At 42.2% G+C, this 13,935-nt stretch overlaps 1 long non-coding RNA gene across 1 annotated transcript; it reads right to left on the bottom strand.

Annotated features, from left to right (window-relative positions):
- Nucleotides 1–7,608: 7,608 nt before the first annotated feature.
- On the bottom strand, nt 7,609–11,324 carry LOC135256385 (uncharacterized). The gene is made up of 2 exons (XR_010330424.1): nt 9,556–11,324; nt 7,609–8,478 (listed from the first exon to the last, which is right to left on the bottom strand). It is a non-coding gene; the product is annotated as an uncharacterized LOC135256385 (long non-coding RNA).
- Between the last annotated feature and the right edge of the window lie 2,611 nt (nt 11,325–13,935).

The following is a 13,935-nucleotide window of genomic DNA, read 5'->3' as shown; positions in this document are numbered from 1 at the left end:
CGTAACCCAAGCTACCAGAAAAAGGAAAGGAAACCCGATATGAACACACACCGCCCTCCCCTTCTCCCGACCATCCTAACGCAAACAGTTACTTTCAAACGCGGGCACAGTCACAGACATGCGCAGCAAAATGCACTGAGCTTAGAGGACACCCCAGATGCAAGCCCTGTTTGGAGACCGCATCAAGGAAACCCAAGGAAATATTGCAATCTGATTAATGTAGACCATGTGCCCATGTAAAGAGGGGTCACAGCTTATTGACAGGTGACAGTTAGGAAAGGATTCCACCCCACGATACTCTATGGCTACAGGCTTCTCCCACCCTGATATATAACTGATTATAATCCTGAGCATAAAGGTGCATTTTTGAATCTAGATTTAAATATTTGTGCCTGACTCCCTCCTTGGAAGGGTGTTCCACTGTAATGGGGCTCTGTAGGAGAAAGCTCTACCCCACCCTTCAAGTTTTTAAGGTCTTAAGATAAGCTTTGTACAACTGGTGTGTTCTGTCCTCATTGTGTGGCCCTGACACCACTACATTACATTACATTACATTACAGGCATTTAGCAGACGCTCTTATCCAGAGCGACTTACACAACTTTTTACATAGCATTTTTACATTGTATCCATTTATACAGCTGGATATATACTGAAGCAATTTCGGTTAAGTACCTTGCTCAAGGGTACAACGGCAGTGCCCTACCCGGGAATCGAACCTGCGACCTTTCGGTTACAAGCCCAGTTCCTTACCCACTGTGCTACACTCCGTCCGTACATGAATGTACCACCTTGTTTTTGCTACTGCCAGCCATGATTTCTCTCCTGCTTTCTGACCTTGCCAACAAATTATGCCTGAACCCTTGTGCATGACTGACATAGAAGCTTTAAGCCGCGTTTCCACCAAAATTACCCGGAACTTTCAGTCCCAGGAACTACTTTACCAGGAACTAAAAGGTTCCTTCAGCCAATGGTTGTCTGCGTTTCCACCGGGGTCTAAAGTACCGCGAAGATTAGGCAAATTAGCCCACTGACGTTGTCGTCGGTCCATCTGTCATATGATTTCTTCTGTAAACCCATACTACCACCGAAGTAGCCTACATTATTTTCTAATAACCGGGACAGCCCGGAGGGGTTTATTCCACTTATATACAACGGGTTACCAACAATGACTATATATGGTTACTTTTGTATTTATTGATTTTCATATATCCTATCAAACACATTCATTAACAGCAGAAAACATGCACACGTTGTAAACAATTTGCTGTTTTATTACTTTCTCGTCGTCAATTCCATATAGGCTAATCGCAAAATGACAAGAATAGAACGAAAACTCGGACTTGCGTGAAAATGTAAATTAGTCGTGGTACAGCCACCGTTTGCTTTCCTTCGAAGTTACTGCTAGCCGAGCAGCGAAGTGTGCCCTCCAGATGCGAACCATGCAGCATAAATGAGTCCATAGTCTTCCTGGTCTTTTCGTGGAATTGAAAAATGGCCGTAAAATTGAGTAAAATTACGGCAGTCTGGAAAAAGCTAAAGGGAAGATTACTAGAATTAACCTGTTATTTTACCCGGATAAAAAGTGCGGAAGGTGATTTCCAGTTTGCTTGTACTGTATCACCAATGTTAATTATGCAGAACTACCGCATACCTCACATAACTGTATCAAACGTTTTGAGTCAATTACAACGGGCTAACAAAGAAAATCCGGAAGAAAATATTCAGCAACCGAATTAATCCGTTTGAATGTTTTGGTAGCCTACGTAATATGCTGTCCCAGCGCGAATGCTTAGCATTTTATAAAACGGAATACTAAAGCAAGAAAAGAACAGAAGAGCACACGTTATAATTCCAAGACGTTGACAGGCTATAACCAAAAGTAGGCTACTGCGCCGCATAACATACAAGTTTGATTTGAAGTTATTATGAAAATAAATTGGTTTGCCGCTGCATATTTTCAAACATGGCGGGTAATGGCGGAAAATAAATACAACACAAATGCTACGAGTACTCGACCAATCAGAAATGTTCAGCGCTGCAAGCTCCACCCAAAAGGTTCCTGTACTTTCGGAAAGTACTACCCCCCGAGCAGGAACGTTTTGGGGGGTAAAACAAAGCCCCCAGAACTAAATTTAGACCCTAGTTCCTGCGGTGGAAACGCACTGAGTTCCTCAAAAGGTTCCTAGTTCCGGGGTATAGTTCCTGCGGTGGAAACGCGGCTTTAGAATGGTTTTAGCAGATTTGTAAGTTTGGAATTGGCTTCTTCAGGCAGGAGCACATTCAAGTGTCTGCTAGCTATTTGATCATGTAATATAAGGTATGTTCATTGACAGTGTTCTACAAACAAGCATAAGAAATGTTCAGGCTGTAGATTGGATTAATACCACATTTGTGCTGACATTAAAAGACATTTGCCAAGGCACTGGTACTTGAAAAGCCTGTCAGACTGCAGCACAAACGATGAAAGGCTTGCTCCATTCAGGACCCCTGCTCGGGGTCATTTCTCCTTCCTCCTATCATAAAAAGTGTAGAAGTTGGTGCTGTTTCCAGAATTCCAAAAATGGGTCCTGGCTGTTTTAAAAACAGCACGTTGTGACCTTCGACCTTCATCACCATGGTGCACTTAAAAAAAAAGAAAATGCCGTATAGCTTGTGCTCGTTAAATGTTTCCCTAGATACGTGTTGTGGTCTTTACACAGGGCTTTTTTCAAAGTACAGTGCTGTGAAAAACTATAGGCCCCTTCCTGATTTCATATTTGTGACACTGAAAGGTTTGAGACCCTTAAACAAAATATAATATCAGACAAAGGGAAACTCAGGAAATTGAACAACTTGTTTGATAACTTTTTTCATTAAATAAATTAAATAATAATTTTTTTTTTCAGGAAATCAGGAAGGTGCAAATACATTTTCACAGCACTGTAGGATGCATTACTGCACAGAGAACCAGCATTTTAGCTGGATAGGCCACCTCAAACACCCACCCTATACCTACTTCATACACTAATAAATTCTCACCTTAGGGAAGCCTCTAAATGATTCCATGCCAGAGGACCAAAAAAAAAAAACAAACATAAAAAGGCTGTCAGCTCTTACTTTGTTATTGGCCAGAGGCATAGCCACAAGTTTTGCTGTGTCACACTCATGTTGTGACAACCTTTTGTATAGGAGGAGTTTCCCCCCCTGAACAAGTCTATCAAGTAAGCTTGTGACTTGTCACTTGTGATTTTCCATTGTTACATGCAATTTTTTTCCATTGTCCTGCCTTACAATACCTTTTAATATTGTTGGCAATCTTCTGAAGATGAGTTAACTGAGAGTTGCTTTGTTGTTCAAGTGTAGGTAACAACAAGGGTCATGTAAGTTTATTCCTTTCAGAGTCAAGAGTCATACCTGTGGTTGGCTTGGCTTAATGCCACCAGCCCAGACCTAAAAAAGTTTTTTCCTGTCCTTCCCTTCGATACTGTTCGCAGTTTTCCTTTGCATGACCTTCCTGTGCCTGGAACTAGTGTGCAATGGGATTTCGCTGTCTGTATGCAAACCGGGAATCCTTCCTCAAATCTTTGCACATGGTTACTGCACATTCCTCAGTGGCTCTGTCAGTCAGTGGGTTTGCATGATGTTTGAAAAAGTCGATTTATTGTCTTAGTCCGGCTAAAACTGGACTTTCAAAAATCACGTAAACATTGTAGTCCGACTGAAATCGTACTAAGTTGATTAGTCGGACTGACATACCTAGATAATGCGGTTGGGGGTCGATTTACTACGGCATTCTACTACCTCACATCAACCTTGTACGGAGATTAATAAAGGCTAACAGCACAGTACCACATAATTATTGTCACTTCTATCACCACTGTAATGAACTTAAAAAAAAGGCGACAAACGACCTTTTCTGTGAGAAATGCATTGTCGAGCTCAGGTGCATACACTGCTGGCGACATTCTAAAGCTTTGTTTTGCCCTCCTTTGTATCATGGCGAAAAAAACACATTTTTGGACGGAGGAGGAGACCAACTTCATGCTATCGTAACTAAAGGAGTTAAATATCCTAAAATACATGCATGGAAGAAAAACGCGGAATGGCAAACTATTCAAAAAAGCAGGATTTATTAGAAGCCTTCGTCAGACACAATAAATCGAATCTTTCCGAGTCATGTATATTGGGACAACGACAATAATCCAATTGAATCTCATCTTTGGCCAAATTGAGCTATTAATATAGATCGATTTCAGCTGTGCATGTAAACAAACTGGCTATAAACTGCACACACATATGGATAGCACAAGCCTCCAGGACTGGTGTTAAATCATGCATGTGGTCATTCACAGTGGTTCAGAGATCACTGTATTATGGGATTCAGTACGCCTCTGGGATCAGGACCAAATTTTAGTTTTGAAACTTCAAGCATTGGCTCTTCCCTGGTAAATTCTGATATGAGGCAAATATTTTCAATATTCTATTGGAAATCAAATAAAAAATAGTTCAAATTGCCTTTGTCTGCCATTCAAACACAAAAAGAAGCCACCTTGATTTGAATTTACAGATGAGTCTAACTGATTTTCTCATGCGGACTTGGGGACTTTGCAGGAAATGTGATATATCCATACTGCGTGGTACTTAAATTCCATTTTTTCCCCAAAGGGCTGACATTTTACCCATAGGACTTATCTAGAAAAAAGGTAGAAGCCTCCTTCAGTACCTTCTACCCGGGAAAATCGCAATCTCCTGTGGACCAACACTTGCAGATGGGTCGGTTTTCCACAAAAGTACGCATACATGCAAGTCCAATTAGTGAACTGTATGCAATCATCCTGTTTCCTGGATGTGCCTGATTTCTATCATACAGAGGCCATGCAATTGTGTAATGTTGTTGTGCACACCCATACGTTATAAGGACCGGAGGCTGGTCCCGAGCCATTCAACCTTTCCCACAGGCCATTTCCCCATACAAGAGAGGCCAGCGCTGCATGATGTGAACTAATTCCCATGTGATGATCACATGACCCTCCATTAAAGTGGGAAAGCTACTAATAGGTCTAAAAGACTACGCAGCTCTCTGGGAACTGAATTGTGGCGAGGAAGTAAAGTGGGTGAGTGACTATTAGGAGAGGTGAAACAAATCTTTCTCCATGACACAGGAGCATTTTCCTCCCCTTCCCTTTCCCAGGATAAAACCCTCTTGAATTGCACGAGCTAAAGTGAGTTATTTAAGTAACTGAATTATTTAATGTTGTTGCCTAGCTTATCTGGACAGAGAAAAGAAAACTGAAGACATTCCACTGCTGCTTTTAACTGAATAGGAATATAACTCACTGAAGATACATAATTAGAGAACTGACTTTGAAAAAAATAATCCATAATTATCCCAACAAGCTTCTAACAGTGAATCCCAGACAAATAGTTACCATGCACTACTTCACACAGAACTCTTGCTAGCTGTAATTCTTTTAATTAAATATTAATGTTGCCTGAGGGTTATAACTGCAATCTGGAAATCCATACACATGTTGATATGAAGGCCAATATATCCTGGACGATATTTTGCTTCCTTATGATAGACTATATAATTTATTGCAAACAATATCCCTTAATTGTATTTTTATACCCATTATCATTTTTTTATTTGCAGCTCTTTTCTTCTGAAGAATTAGATGCCTTCTTTCCCAGGAAATGGCCTGGCCTTTTGGAGTGATATTGCTGCTCTAATCAAGGTTCTTTCTTGCTGTAAGTCCTCCTCTCATAATGCCACATTATTCTTGGGTGACCCACTTTTTCATCGCGACTTGCTTCTCTATGCCAAAGATTTGCTAGCAGTATAGCCCTCCATTTGTGTCAGTGCCTCCAGGCTTAAGACCCTCCGTTTTTTCTCTTCTTCTTTCCATCACATGCGCGGTGTTGCTCGTAACATAAATTTTCTGGGTATAAGGAAGGCTGGAAGAGTGCAACTGACTTTAATTGAAGCAATTTGGTTATAAAATACAGGATATGATGTCAGAGGTTGGTATATGTTGTCGAAACATAAATCAGCGAAATCTTGGAGGAAAATCTCTTGAGCCAAAGTATGGCCGGATTATGTTGCGAAGATAGCATAAACCTTTTAAAAATAACCACTGTGGCTGCTTCTGAAGGATACTGAGAAATAAAAGATGACTGATACTTCAATAGGTTGAAATGCTTGATTGTTGCTTCCACACTGCTAGGAGACATCCATGTAAGAGGCTGCAAAGACATTGGAAATATACATCATAGCAGGCCAACCCCTGAACTCTCCTCATTAAATGTCAAATTTGGAGTCACACCCACTTATGACAAGCTATTTCCAGCACCATAATTAATCATATTAAATAATGTATTAACAGTGAGTGACATCACTTTGGATAAAATCTTCTGCCAAATTAATGTAATGTAATGGATGTGACTTCACTCAATACGCATATTGGGAGAATACAGCTAATTTCTTGAAATGTCAGTAAGAATCTGAATGGTGTTTTGGCCACTGATCATTTCCTTGCTGTTGTTGTTAACTACCTTGTCACTCATAGGTGTTTGTGCTAATGCTCCCGTTAATAACATCAACTTACTGTACACACAATGGTTCAATTACAATGGTTCACTATATGGTTCACTTAATGTTTACTGCCACTTTGATTTGTTATGACAGTTATCTTTTCACCGACACTGCCGGTTTTTTCTCTACATAAACAGAGGTATTACATTACTATAAGTGGTTACTAAAAGGTGAATACATTTCAAATCAGATCGAACTTCAAACTGAATTCCTTTTAAGTTTTGTTCAGGAAATGAATTGAAGTTCAGTTCAACATCCTGTTTAAGCATTCATTCAACATCCTGTTTAAACAATGGTGGTGTTGAGGACACACACATTTCAGGAAATACACATCTATGTATCTATATAAACAGCTGGATTCTGCAGCTGTTCAGGTTGGGAATAGATACAGGTCTGCTATCTAGCATCAGTGTAGCTCCCGTGAATGTAGCCATTAATGTGCCTTTTACAGTATCTTCTGAGCTCAAATGTATTCCTGACGTGACTATATCAAAATGGAACTGACCCCGACCTTGCTACTCCTAAAGTCACACGGTGTGAGCAAGTAATGGCCGCAGAATATCGCTAATTGTTTTGCTCTGTCACATAGGCTGGATAAACAGCTGATTATTTCTGCCTCTGTCCGCACACCATCGCTGCACACATACACGTACACACACGCACACACACACGCACACGCACACACACACACGTTCAATTTCCCCTGTATACAGTTCATGAGCATCATTACATGTGTACAACTGACTACACGCACAAGCCACTATGCAGTTCAATGTTTTGCAAGCGGCTGTGCTGTCAGTGATAGGTCAAACTGTAATGTAGGGCCTGGCGAGGGACGATTGGATCCCGCCATTCTGTGTTTAGTTGATCACACATACGGAGCTGTGACAACCACGCGATTCCAGTTGAGTTCTACACCCCCAGTAAGATGAACAAAATGCATTGAGTCTGCGGACTGCATGCAGTATTTACTTGCCATCAGTCACTGCCTGTTCCGTGTTCCCACAAACGCAGTTGACTGAGTTTGCATGAGCCGTTACAAATGAGTTGCATGCAAATTTGGTCATATCCTCTGAATGTCCCTTTGATCACGAAAGGAGTCCGGGGAAAAAGAATTGGAGGAAATGACCAAATGTGGCATTGCCACGATCCATTTATAAAAACAGTGCACACAATAGAAAGGACATCAATTCAACAGCCAGGAATCAACGCAATATTTATAGAAGTTAGCAGGAGCATATTTGAAATGACTCAATTAGGCACCGCGATGGCTTTGAATTACATTCTTCCATTCATTCTGTGATACAATTAAAAAGAAAAGATGCCCTGCTCTTATGAAATGAATGGGACTATTTTTGCCTCACAATTTTTGGCAAGTACACGATTTAAAAACCTCATCTTCTTGAGTGCAAGATTATAGCACATATAAATGAATCATTTGACAATCCCACAACAGTTGCTCAAAAGGAACTTTGAACTGTATTGCTGTACAGTCAATATATGTACGCAACAGTTGTCAGGTGTCAGGTCTTGAGAGTGACGGAATGTACATGTCAAATCAATCAGAACAGGACGCCAGGACAGCCACAACAGGCAGCATCCCTCCCAGGAGGCGGGTGTGACCAAGGCAACACTCAAACTTCCTTTTCACGCTCACACGCCTCCCGAGTCAATTCCGAGAGCCGGTGCCTGAGCTGCCGTTTCCTCCAGGAACCCCGAATATGACAAAGCGATACAGGCACAGACATTACCCACATCCCCAGACACTCCCTCCCCCACGCCTCCACCCGTCCGTTAATGATTATGCAACTCAGAGTGGGTGGCCAGCTTCCTTAATGCACCCCTTTTTCAGCTGGGCCGGATCAGTGGCGGTTATCAGCAGTCGATCAATGCGGCGCTCACTGCCCTGTTGGAGAAAGAGGGAGGTCCGGTTACGCCTTTCTTTCCTGCTCTTTTTCCTGCTCTCTCTCTTACTCCTCCCTCCAGAGCCCCCCTCCCCCTCCCCCCTCCCCCCTCCCCCACAGAGTAGGGGACTGAGACCAGGCAACAAGAGCTTGAGCCAAGATACGTTGTGTACTGGCCAGCCTGCCTGCTTGTGTGTGTGTGTGTGTGTGTGTGTTATGCTGGCAGTGCCATTCTGTAAACGAGGACAGAAAAAGTGAGGGCCTGGAGGAGGTATAAAAGGCAACAGCCATCTTAAAACAGCACCCTGCCCTCTCCCTCACCTCTGTCTGGGTACTCAGGAACAGCCAGATGGTAGAAAATGGTGTTGATCAGAGATGGCTATTAAAGTGGCAGATTATTAGTTGATGCTGCGGTGGTTTTGCTCAATTTATACGCATCCAGAACAACACATTTTCTCACCTTCTTGTCCCGTACCCCAAAATCCTTTCAGCATCAAGCCAATTTTAGACCTTTTAACACCCCCAAAATTTTTCAACGGCTGCAACAACCTTTTCGTAGGGAATCTGCGTTGGCTGTGACAAGGTTTTTTTTTTTGTAAGGATTTTGTGTATTGAATTCCCGCCAAATTCTCTGTGAACCAATTAATGTGATACTTCAAGATCAATTGAGATGTCAGTGGATTGGCTGGGGGACGGTGGCCGAGGTGAAAAGGTAATGGGTGAACGGAGCCGAAGAAATAGCTAACCAATGTTCATTCTTCGTGGGAAGCCAACCGTGCGGCAGAAACAAGAGACACTTTGTTAACGGCCTTGTTATGCTCAAGCATCAATTAAAAGCCCTGATTGGTGCCCTCATTCCCGAAACAAGGGCGCCCCTAACAGACCAGCTGGGGACGGGGGGGAAAGGCAAACAAAGCTGTTAACTGAAGCAGCTGTGCTTTCTGTCAGCGACTGACCGACGAACACAGTCTTCAGAAGGGGAGAGGGAGCCAATGGCCAACTGGGCTCATAAAAAGCCATTTGTAACAGGTAGAAGCTTGTCGGCCCCCCCCAACCCCCAAGGAAACTCTGGCACTCACCATCTTGGAGGGAGACTTCAAAGTGGCAATCGTCCGCTAATGTGAAAGGGCTCATTCCTTGTCTGGGTTCATTAGAGCCGTTTCATTTTCTTCTTCTATGGTCTTTGAGTCAACCCACTCCTTTCACCAGCGGGGGGTGAGGGGGAAGGCCGGGGCGGAGCGTAACTGGACCCGCAGCCTCCGTTGCCAGGCCCGCTCCGACAACAGTCCGGGCCAAGGCAAACGGGAGCGGATTCGACACAACAGCCCTCTGTGCTGATCCAGGCCTCGCGGTCGGTCGCCCCTGCTGAGGGACCGTGTCAGAGGAAAGGGGCCAGAAACACTCCACCTGCTGGGCACAGGCCTGGCCCTGGATCACAGGCAGGCTGGGGATGCACCAGCAGCACCCAGCGAGCAGCTCACTTCCCTGTACGGGTCTTCAGTCCATCACCGTCTCTTACATTCTTATATTACAGTCTGTTTTGTTTTCCTACAATGAAGACAGAAGTGCTCAGGGCAAGTTCCGGTCATCAGAAAGTGCAATTTATGGGCGGGTGGTATTGTATATGCATTAAGTGAGAATCGTCTAAAGGTATTTAATGATGGTGATGGGGGCAGGCCTAATGCTGTGTGCATGTCGCAGAGGACAATGGGTAATGAGTGATGCAGGCTTTGTGTGCTTTTATTTCAAATTAAGTGCAGTTGAAGGTTACAAAGGTCATACATTAAGAGCTATGAAGAGGGAACAGATGAGTGGTCTAATATCGCAAGAATTTCCCTGGTATTAATCCAAAGAACAGTTAGCTTAATACCAGGCATTATTAATATTTTGAAGTATCTTTTGACCTCTGTTTGAATTTTGACATTTCTAACCACTCTTCTGATATGATTCCTGAACAGTCAGTAAACAAGCCAAGTGTAATTGCTGACAGTGTTATAAACCTTAAACAGACTAAGCAGGTAAAATATGTATCGGGTCTTAAGTTCTGCACGTTTGTTCTGTGGCAATAAAGGTCACAGATAATTTTCCAGTGCTAATGATGTTCTTCCCATTTTCTCATGTAGTCTAATCGATGATCCTCAGTTGGCTAAGTTCATTGGATGCTTTTCATTAGTGTTCTCACTGCAGAGGGATTACACTTTTGTGAGATAGATTAACAGACCCTTATGATTTTGAGCTCATTCGACCAAATTCTGTATTCTTCTAAAAGAGATTATTAATTCAAGCTTTAAATACTTCTTAATGTGCACTAGTCATTGAAACAGGTTGGCTTAGATTTTTTTCAGAAAGGTTTTATTTAATCATTTTGGCCATGTGTACTTTTACTTGCTGTTATTCAAATCGTTTCCAAAAGGTGAAATATATGCTTTATTAGCATGACGTGAAGTGGTTTTATACAACTGAGAATAAAATAAAAATGTTTTGATAAATGTAATAAACTGTAAAGATTTGACACTGACCAAGAGTGTTGCTGTCAATTTATTGTTGAATATATGTTAATCTATCTCATACACTGGCACAAGGATGTTCTTTAAATGCAAAGCACTTCTTTGGGACTTCAGTTTTGTTAGGAGATTTTACTCAGGCAATCCAGTAACAGAAAACCTCATTAACAGCCTTCACCCCTCGGTAATGTTCCTCGACTATCAACACGTTTTCATTGACATTGTTCTAACTTGACATGAAAGCAACCTTACATTGACCATAACATAAACCTTTACAACCCACCCCTGGTTTACATGTCAAACGGGAAAAGATGCTTCAGTACCCCGGTCTTCTCCATCCACTGAGCCCTACATTGGCTTTCGTCCCAGCCTCTGCTTCCCTGGTATGCAGGTGAGGCATACCCATTGTTATTGTTGTTTCCTCCACCGCCTGTGCAATTGCCCTGCAGTATGAGGCAGTGGAGATTCTTCTCTCAGGCTTCTTTGTTGTGGCTTGTGGTTGATTGTCTTGGTTTGAGGTTTTGGGTTTTGGTTTGGTTTTGGTTTTGGGTTTTGGTTTTGGTTTTGGGTTTGGTTTTGGGTTTGGGTTTTGGGTTTTGGGTTTTGGGTTTTGGGTTTTGGGTTTTGGGTTTTGGGTTTGTAGTTTTTGTGAAGACTGGTTTGTTTGGACTTTGTGGGTTTTTCTTTGGTTTAGTTTGTGTTTTAGATGGATAAATGTCTGAGTTTTTGTTTTTAGATCAGTTTCTGTCTTATTTTTGGTACTTTGGACTCTGTTGTTGCGGCCCTGCGAGCCGGCCGTAATGGTCTGGCATAACAAATTAACGCTTCAGGCCATCTCTTTTTTTCTAAAGGATATGATAATATATCTGTATTTCTTAAACTGATGTTACAGGCAGTTAAAAATGACCTTAAGCCAACAGGTGCGGTCTGGCAACCTACCTATCAAGGAAGTATCGCTTGCAGTGGGGCATTGCTTCATTCAGCATTGAGTTGAGTATTGGAGTAAGACATCCGCATTATATCGAATCACTTCAAAGTTATCTCCAGACGAAGAAAAAAAAAAAAAAGATCTTTGAGTAAACCTGAAGATTCCTTCAAAACCACCAGGAAACAGGAACAAAGATAAATGTAGTGAACACTTCATTTCCATTTTAGTTGTTGCATGCAATACACCGTGCAGGTTTGTGATCTGTCATTGGTCTAGCTGCAGTTACTGGAGAGAGGGGTGCCAGCTATACTACTGTGGACACCGTATGTCGTTTAAAATATAACTGTGCGGCTCAGCTAAACTGTGTGTTTACAGAATGTGTTTGTTTCAAAGTGCAATGTTTCATTTGGGATTCTTTTTGTTTGTTGTTGCATATCAATTACATTTAAAAAAAGAAATGAAAAAACTTTGCTCTTGGTGATAACATTAATCATCCAGTGAGGCATGCTAATAATCCTTAGTATGGCTAATTTTCCATGAAATGCCATCATGTATTTAAATGACTCATACTGGAGATCCAGGGGGACGTTTCTCCGTGTTATTGCTTGGCGATAACACGTTCCATCAAACAGTATCCGATTGAACTTTCAACACAAGTTCAGCCTCAATCGTCACTTCTGGGGAATATAAGGTTATCAGTTGCCTGGACCTTTAAAAGAGTTGTCAGTCTTTGGCCATCACCTTGGATATATGCGGTCAGCCCAGGAGCCAGCTCTTCACCCACAGGGAGACTCTGCTGTCATTAATGAAACATGCCTCCGCTCCAGCTAGCACCAGTCGTGTTGTAGTGTGCTGTTGTGGAATGCTGGGACGTGGGAAATGGCCATTAACTTGCAGCTGGACACGTCAGAGAAACGTATGTGCTTCAACTAGGGTACGCATGCTGTGGGGTGAGGGCGGCACAGCAGTAATATCAGTCAGGGAAGTGTCTTTCACTCGGGGGAAATCCAGCTCTGTTCCAGGAAATTTTTCATTTCAGCCCTGACAAAGCACGCCACAAGGGCTAGAGATGTCACGGAGCTGCTAATTTGTAGAATCAGGTTTGCAAAATTAGGGACCTACAGGAACAGGTTTGGGCAGCTCTGCTGTAAGGTAAACAAACTCAAGTCATGAGAAGGTGTAACAAAGGCAGGCGTGCGAAGACTGAAGAGGATTAATGAGACTATCAGAGACTATATCTGTCTTGCAATGCGGTGATGCTAAATGACTACATAAAGCTACTGTGGCTCAGTTCATACCGCAAACTAATGCAGACAGGTCTTTGATTTGCTCACTAGAAATGAAGAGTATCAGCCAATCTGGCAGCCAGGGCGACATTGTATTGGTGGCAGTAAAAGACAAGGCTTCAAACACCCGCCTACCATGACAGAAAAAGCATCTATTTTCAGTAGTGTGAATACCCCCAAATGAATCAGGTTAGCCTTATTTACAGGTACATATCCAGGGGGCCATGCATATTATGGGTGCTGTCTTTGTCACTTACCGTGACTTTTCCAAATTATTATTTCAAACGATTATTATTTCAAACTAAAGCGAAAGTCTGGCAAGTTGTAGTTTCTGTTAACGTAGACACCATCGATAACCATTCTTCAATTCAGGTCCTGTCTGGCTCCTATCCTAAACATTTAAGTGACTGCTTGAGGTTATGTTAATGTGACAATAAATCTTATTATTTTTCTGACGCCCTGGGTGTAGCCTCTGCTCGATTTTAACACAAGCGCAAAGCTTATAGAATGAAGAGTATTCAGTATTAGCAGGGCTGGAATGCAGTTCCTCTTCCAGCTGGTGATTTACATTATGAATAAATCATAACATAATTTTTTTTTTTTTTGCTGCAAGTCTCAATTTGTTCATTCCAATTGTGATGAAAAAAGGTTTAGGAATAAAGGGCGTGGAAGGTCTGGAAAGCCAGGCTCAGCATGATCTTACACAATGTTACGGCAACTTTTTTTTTTTTTTTTCTAAAC

This window comes from Anguilla rostrata, chromosome 6 (genome assembly GCF_018555375.3).
Source record: "Anguilla rostrata isolate EN2019 chromosome 6, ASM1855537v3, whole genome shotgun sequence".
NCBI classification, from domain to species: Eukaryota; Metazoa; Chordata; class Actinopteri; order Anguilliformes; family Anguillidae; genus Anguilla; species Anguilla rostrata.
Note: the sequence above shows the minus strand (reverse complement) of the source record. Positions and strands in the feature narration are given on the sequence as shown.